The sequence below is a fragment of the Triticum aestivum genome, chromosome 3B (assembly GCF_018294505.1).
Source record: "Triticum aestivum cultivar Chinese Spring chromosome 3B, IWGSC CS RefSeq v2.1, whole genome shotgun sequence".
Lineage (NCBI taxonomy): Eukaryota > Viridiplantae > Streptophyta > Magnoliopsida > Poales > Poaceae > Triticum > Triticum aestivum.
Genome location: NC_057801.1, coordinates 777,815,212 through 777,822,806, shown reverse-complemented (window position 1 = coordinate 777,822,806; position 7,595 = coordinate 777,815,212).

Here is a 7,595-nt window from a genome sequence, read left to right as displayed (position 1 = left end):
TGTACCAGTTGCATGTCCACCCTCGACTCGCAACTCGGCATGCAATTTGTTTTCTTCCTAGTTAGAAGTCCACCCTAGACTCGCAACTAGGGTTTGTAGTTCTTTTTCTTTTGTCCCACTCACGAGTCCACCCCCTACTCGTAACTGGGGCCCATAGGTGTTGTTTTACCAATTGCAAATCCACCCTCTACTTGACTAGCAACCGGGGGAGACCCCATAGTGTTTTTTCATTCAACATTCTTATGTAAACTAGGGGGTCATTTTTTTAGTGGTTTGGTGATCGTTATCTCAGCACACAACGGATCATAGTTCAACTATGGTGAACTAGCATATACATTCTGGGTACACAAACACATAAGCAAAAGCATTCGGGGTATTTTGTTTGAACCTCACTTTTCCCTTGTCTCTATTTGTTTTTTCTGATGTTTTTTTATCAACAAACCTCATTGTCAGCAAGAAGTTAAAGTTGTATATATGACATGCCCATTCCAAGGCCCTGTAATGATGATCCTGCCCGCATTCAATGTTTATTGCGAAAAATTATACCAATGTCAATGTTGAAGATACTTTGAACATTATTTTCTTCTTGTCTTTTTTTGTTTGTGGGTACACTCATCGATGTTTCCTGCTGCAGAACAGGGTTAAGTAACTAATAAGCTAGACCAAATGAGTGAACATGGTAAATGGTTGGTACATAGTCAAAACAACAATTTGTTCCCAAACAGAAAGTTCAGTATCTAGAAACAGAAGTTGTTTTCTACTTTGGTTCACTTTTTTTTCAAGGGCCTTTTTTGTCATAGTTTCACAACACATTTTTAACAATGATCTTTTTTGTTTCCCCACAAGGTGCAAGCATGTGAGAATGGAAGCAGGGAAGCCCGATGAGTATTTGTGAAGGTGGATGTCATATCAACAGTCTCCCAGAATTTTTAGATTGATCAACCTACAGATTGTTGTGGCAGGCAGAGAAGTGAGGAAAATTTCATCAATGTTTTTTTGGGTTTGTTTGTTTCACACACTGACACTGATATTTTTTTGTGTTTTTTAGGCCCTGTGGTGTTAGCCTGGTAGTTTAGATTGGAGGCTTTTTTGTTTTTTGCAAGGTGCCAAGGTGGCTACATGGACTATCTAACTTTGTTTGTTTATGAAATTTGTTAGAAGCTTGACAGCAATGTCAGTCTATGTTAGCTAACATTTTTGTTTTGATGCCTGCTATACCCTGCAGTATCAAGTTTTACGATACTACATGCTTTCTGGTGTTTTTCAAATCTTTTTAAGTTCTCAGATGTATTCGAGCGGCGCCGGTGGAGTGTTGGTGTCCATTTTCTCTTTGTAAATAAATTTGCTTGATGTGTGGTCCAGTTTCTGAATACTTTGTTAAGAGGTGTAGTAACACTATCGGTCTGTCAGGTTTGGCTGTTGTGTGCTGAGTTGTGTAGTACTTATTTTGGACAATGAGCGACGGTACTGCTTTTTTTGTGGTGATGAGATGTTTATAGGGTTTTATTGACAGTGTAATATCATTGTTTGTTCCATGCTATGAAATGAAATTTTGGTTGCATGAACACTAGACTCGTATTACCCTGTTAGTCTAGAACCAATGAAAAACATAAGATGGTGTTATTTAGTTACTTTTTAGGCAGGATTAGGTTGTCCAATTGAAAATGAAGGAAAATTTCATGCATTCGAACACTGAATTACAATGTTTTCCTTTTTCTTTTTCTGCAACAGCGCTCCCTGAAAAATGTAAAAGTACTTTTAACTGTCATATATAGTCCATGTCCTGTCAGAAAAAATGGAGCATAAATATCAGTGTGTAGAACTTCATGTAAATTAGAGTTAGCTTAGATGGGGACAGATTTTAGAGGATGATGTCACCTTAGATGTGAGATATTATCTCACATCTAGATGTGACATAGACAGACCCGAATTATAAAGGTACGCGTAATTGGTGTGTCATTTGGATTTCTTTCCCTTTTAACGTTGGACCTTTTATGGAGAGCTTTTTTTTATGTCAGGTGCTCCTTTTTTATTTTAATGCGGGTAATCAGTCAGGACGTTTGGATTTGTTTCTCTTTTCACGTGAGGCTATCTTTTTTTAAAAAAAAATTGAACATATGGAGGCTTTATTGGTTTTGTATACCACAAACGTTGGACGTGTGAGATGCACCTTTTTTGCGGTAGGGGACCATCTGTGTTACGCAAATTTTCTTTCTATCTTGAACGTAAATTCTACAATCCAACGGTGTAATTAATTTTGATGATGTGGATTAATGAGAGATCTCGAAAGGCGCCTCCAAATAGTAAATATAAGATTGTTGAGATCTTTATTACCTTGTGTTTTTAGTTCACTGTTTGCAGCCTCACCAATTTTGGCGGCCCCAAAAATTTTGTTCCCAAAATTACAGTTAGCTGCTCAATGGAAAACCTTACCTGAAGTAATAGAACTAAATTGTAATATTGTGACTATAGTGTTTCTAGAGAACTGATTGACAATAGTGTCAACTAGGTATGTATTGTTTTCTAGAATAAAAACAAGTATGCTTCCTCCTCCCTGCAGCTTAAGTCATTTAGTTCATATTGATATGTTAGAGCCTAGAGATGAAAACTGAATGTTTTTGTGGGAAATGTTTTAGCACCAATATCCTGCTATAACATGTATTTGACACTATAATCCGAGTCTGTAAATCATGTGTCAGGGTTAAAATAATATTGTCCATTTCTACCACATAATGGTTGCTTTTACTGTTCGAAATTTACATTAGTAGTTGATATAGGGATTAGATCAACCTTGCAGTACTAATGGACTCCTTTTAGCCTTGATTATATGGTGAGATTTTGGAAATAATTGATCATGTTTTCCTCCGTTGGATCAGAAAACTAGAAGTAGGATGATATGTCTAATCTGAGAATGGTTCTAGATCTTGGCATCACACAAGAAAGGCTCCAATCCCCTTCTAGATATACATCCTTGTCCTATATGTTCCCTTCGTAATTCTTATGATTTTTTAGTAGAATAGAGAGTTCTTAAGTCTTCAAATTAGCACATGTGGAATTGAATGAAGTCTTCCTATTAGTTGAAAGAGGAAGCATAGTAAATGCATTTTTTTGCGTCTTCTACTCAGTTAGACATGCTCAATCCTAACTTGATGATTTTCTAGGATTTGACACATCTCCACTTGCAAGGATACACCAAGATTTAGTCCTTAGATTGATTAATTGCACACACGTACAAGGAAATATATCACTTGAAATGTGTGATTTGCATCGAGAAGAACACCAAGATAGCATCAGAGCACGCGCACCGCTTTATAGTCTACATCAACAAACCATTGGCGAGCATGTTGGGACGATCAGCCCACAAGGGACCTTCAAAGAACTTGAAAATCACCGACATTGCCAGAAAGGTTATGGTGAATTAAAGGTATATAAAACTTGCATTGCCGCTTGCTTATATTTTCTCTGAAGATGACCATAATTGTGTCATGCCACTTGTTCTTCAGCGGATATTTAATCAATCCAGAGACATTGTAAATTGACATAGTTGAACCACATGCTTTTAGAGATGATGCTTTTGACTTCCGCAACAATGAGCAAGGTGGCGAATACCCGCTAGATTTATTTGAGGTCTTTGAGAGCTACAAACAGAGCCTGTCAGGCTCTAAGAGTGGGAGAACTTCTAGCACCACTTGACGGCCAGATCATCAACCATGTAAGGTATGGGGGCATACAACACCCATGATTGTGTTTTCTGTATTTGTCCGTTCTTCTCAATCATGTATGACTAGGCAAGTGCTTTTTCTATATTACAATATGTTGGAAAATATAAGAAGACGCCAGTAATTCAACACATGCAACTTCCATTGTATAAAAGCTTCATATATTTGGACAGTTAAACTTTATCAATATCTGCAAACAACACTCATGTACTCAATATCATGCCTTTGCATAAAGATTAAAAGAAGAGATAAGGTGAACTGCATGGCAAGATCTCAAATAACTGAATATGCATGCATATATAAAAGGGCTAGATATGCAATCCAACAAGGTATACGTCTGTTCTAATTATGCATCTTTCGATGGGGCTACATGTAAGTTAAACCTCCTGAATATAATTGTGAGAGATAAAAATACATGTCCCTAATGAGTGCTGAGAGGTCTATTTGAACATATATAAGAAGCAAAAGTGACTGCTAATAACAATTTAAAGTTCACAAAAACCATAAAATACTCATATGACAAATACTCAAGTAGAGATTTGAATGTGATAGAACATTATTAAAAGCTTCATTTAACATCTTTGTCCTGCATATTAAAATGTACAATATTATGTTTGCGCTTAGCATTCATTATGTAGGTCCATCGGGTCCATGTTTGATTTTATCCTGAATTTATTTATTACAACTATAGCTGCATGTTTGACTCTAACGTATTATGCCCTCTTTATGTAGGTTCACTTGGTCCACAGGTGCAAGGCAAACACCCAGAGGTCTTCGAGAGGCTTGTGTAGATGGAACTTACAGCCAGATCCAAGCAGATGTTGGAAATATGAGCAAATTACTACGAGATTTAATCCGAATGGACAAAAGATAAATCATGACAGCAATAGAAGGGATTAAACTAATCATGCGAACTAGCATAGTAGATGAACAAATCACATCTAGGGAACATAATAGAAACATGAATTCTACCACGATCTCGAACAGAAAGGATAGAATCACATACGTTGCAGTGGGAAAAGCACCGCCGGCGTTGACGTTGTCGCCCATTTCGTCGAGGATGACGTTGCTGAGGTCGGGGAAGAAGTCGTCGTTCGCGAAGTCGTCGCTTCCAGCAATCGCGCGAGTGCGCTCCCCAAAAACCTAATCGCCCCTCTACCGTACAGGATCACGAGAGGCGGGGTTCCGGAGGCCTGCTGTCCCTTCTCCCGGTGCACGCCTAAGGAAGAATGGAGAAGACTTGCTTGGCAGCGCAATGATTTGGAATGATGGTGAGAAACCATATGAAGCGGCGGCGGCTAGGGTAGACGTCTGCCTGACTATATAGTGCGGGCCGGGTAGGTTGTGGGAGCAAACCCCCACCTCCGAGTTGTCACGATCCAAAAGAATGGGAAACGGTTTAGTAATTAACATGTCTATTAATTATTAATTAATGACTCATTAATTTTTCCCAAGCAGCAAAAATATAGACAGCGTGCAGATCTCTGTCCTAGGCTCGACTCAACCCCGCAAGCCGCGGCGCGGCGCGGTGCGGCGAGGCGTGGCAAGGCGAGCGAGGAGGAGGAGCGCACGTGTAGGTCTCCTCTTTTCATGCTCATACAAGTGGTAGAAGAGCTCACCTTATAAAGAGGTGCAACTCTCTCTCAACTTCCGGGGTAGGACTAAACTTTAGTCTCACTCACTCCACTCACATGTGTGCATGAATGGGCCAAGAGAATTTCAGAATTTTAGTTGGGCTTTGGGCCAAAGGCCTACTAGCAAATTCCAACAATCCCCCACAAAGTCTCATTGGCACATCTCATCATTTAGTTCGAAAACATTGTTTATATACCGGTGCTTAGTGGAGACTGTGAAGTTGAACTTCCACTTAGAGTTTTATGCTACACTAGATCAGAACTTGAATAGTGGACTATGCCTTGAACTACAAGTTTTCCGCGAGACTAGTTTCACACAAATTCTTGACTGGTAGTGGGCTGCCGCAAGGCTGCCCCGCGGGTGGAGCGTATACGTCATACTACAGGGCGTTTCATGAATTTATTAGAGAACACCCACTTCTCACAGACAGCGATGTTAACAGTCAAATTCATATAGGTGTGTTCCTCAGGAGATGCTCTGCAGGATAACATCTCTGCTTACTCAAATAAGCCACTTGGAACACATTAAGATAAATATCAACCCGCCATGCAGATCAGGAGAGTATTGCATCTTCACTGAGTGGGATACCTAATATAGGGATACTCTCCTAGCTGACCAACAGCTTGTCTCCCACTTCCACTTCACGGGATCTCCGATCACATAGAGTGGGTTACCACTATGGAAAACTGATGTGGTGGGTCTGAAACCCATCTCCATCGATGCACTATCTATCACATTACGTGATAGACCCTTTGTGAAGGGATCTGCCAAGTTTTTCGACGTTTGGATATAATCCAACGTAATAACTCTGGAGTTCCTCAATTTTCTGACAGATTTTAGTGTCCTCTTGCTCTTCACATGCCTTGAGGACTTCATATTGTCCTTAGAACTGTTTATCTTGATGATCACAGTTTGATTATCACATTTCATCTGGATAGGGGGTATTGGTTTTTCAACCATAGGTAAGTCCATCAATAGCTCACCAAGCCACTCTGCTTCAACATTGGTAGTGTCTAATGCTATGAGTTCTACTTCCATAGTTGACCTCGTTAAGATGGTCTGCTTGCAAGACTTCCAAGAAACAGTGCCACCACCAAGTGTAAAAACATAACCACTTGCGGCCTTAATCTCATCAGCATCAGATATCCAGTTCGAGTCACTATAACCCTCCAGTACCCTTGGATACCATGTGTAGTGAATCCCATAGCTCGCAGTGCCTTTCAAGTAGCGCATAACTCTCTCAAGCGCACGCCAATGATCATCTCCCGGTTTTGACACAAACCGACTCAGCTTGCTCACAGCAAAAGAGATGTCAGGCCTCGTGGCACTCGCCAAATACATAAGCGAGCCAATAATCTGAGAATACCACAGTTGATCTCAAGCAATCCGTCGATTCTTTCTAAGCAACACACTAGCATCATATGGAGTTGGAGAAGGCGTGCAGTCGCTATACCCAAAACGCTCAAGATCTTCTCCACATAATGAGACTGAAGTAGTGTGATCCCACTATTCTAATCTCTCAATAGCTTGATGTTCAAGATAACATCAGCTACTCCTAGATCCTTCTTCTCAAAACAGCAAGATAGGAAATCCATAACCTCCTTGATTAAATCAAGTTTGGTTCCAAAGATCGGTATGTCATCGACATACAGACAAAGAATAACTCCTTCGCCCCCACCATGGCGATAGTACACACACTTGTTACCATCATTTACTACAAAGCCGGCAGCAGTTAATGTTCTTTCAAACTTCCCATGCCACTCCTTAGGAGCTTGTTTAAGGTCATATAAAGACCTTAATAACTTGCACACCTCTCCTTCCTGACCAGGTACTACAAAACCATCTGGCTGATCCATGTAAATTTCCTCCTGCAACTCTCCATTGAGGAAAGTTGTCTTAACGTCCATTTGATGAATGAGAAGACCATGTGAGGCAGCCAGTGATAGTAGCACCCAAATTGTGGTCAGTCTAGCCACGGGTGAGTAAGTATCAAAGAAGTCGTCACCTTCTTTCTGGGTATAACCCTTAGCCACAAGTCGTGCCTTGTACTTTTCAATAGTACCATCAGGTCTAAGCTTCTTCTTGAACACCCACTTACATCCTACAGATTTACACCCATAAGGACGGTCAGTGATCTCCCAGGTTCCGTTAGCTAAGATGGAATCCATATCGCTACGAATAGCTTCCTTCCGGTAGTCAGCATCAGGAGATGCATATGCTTCTGAAATAGTCCTGGGTGTG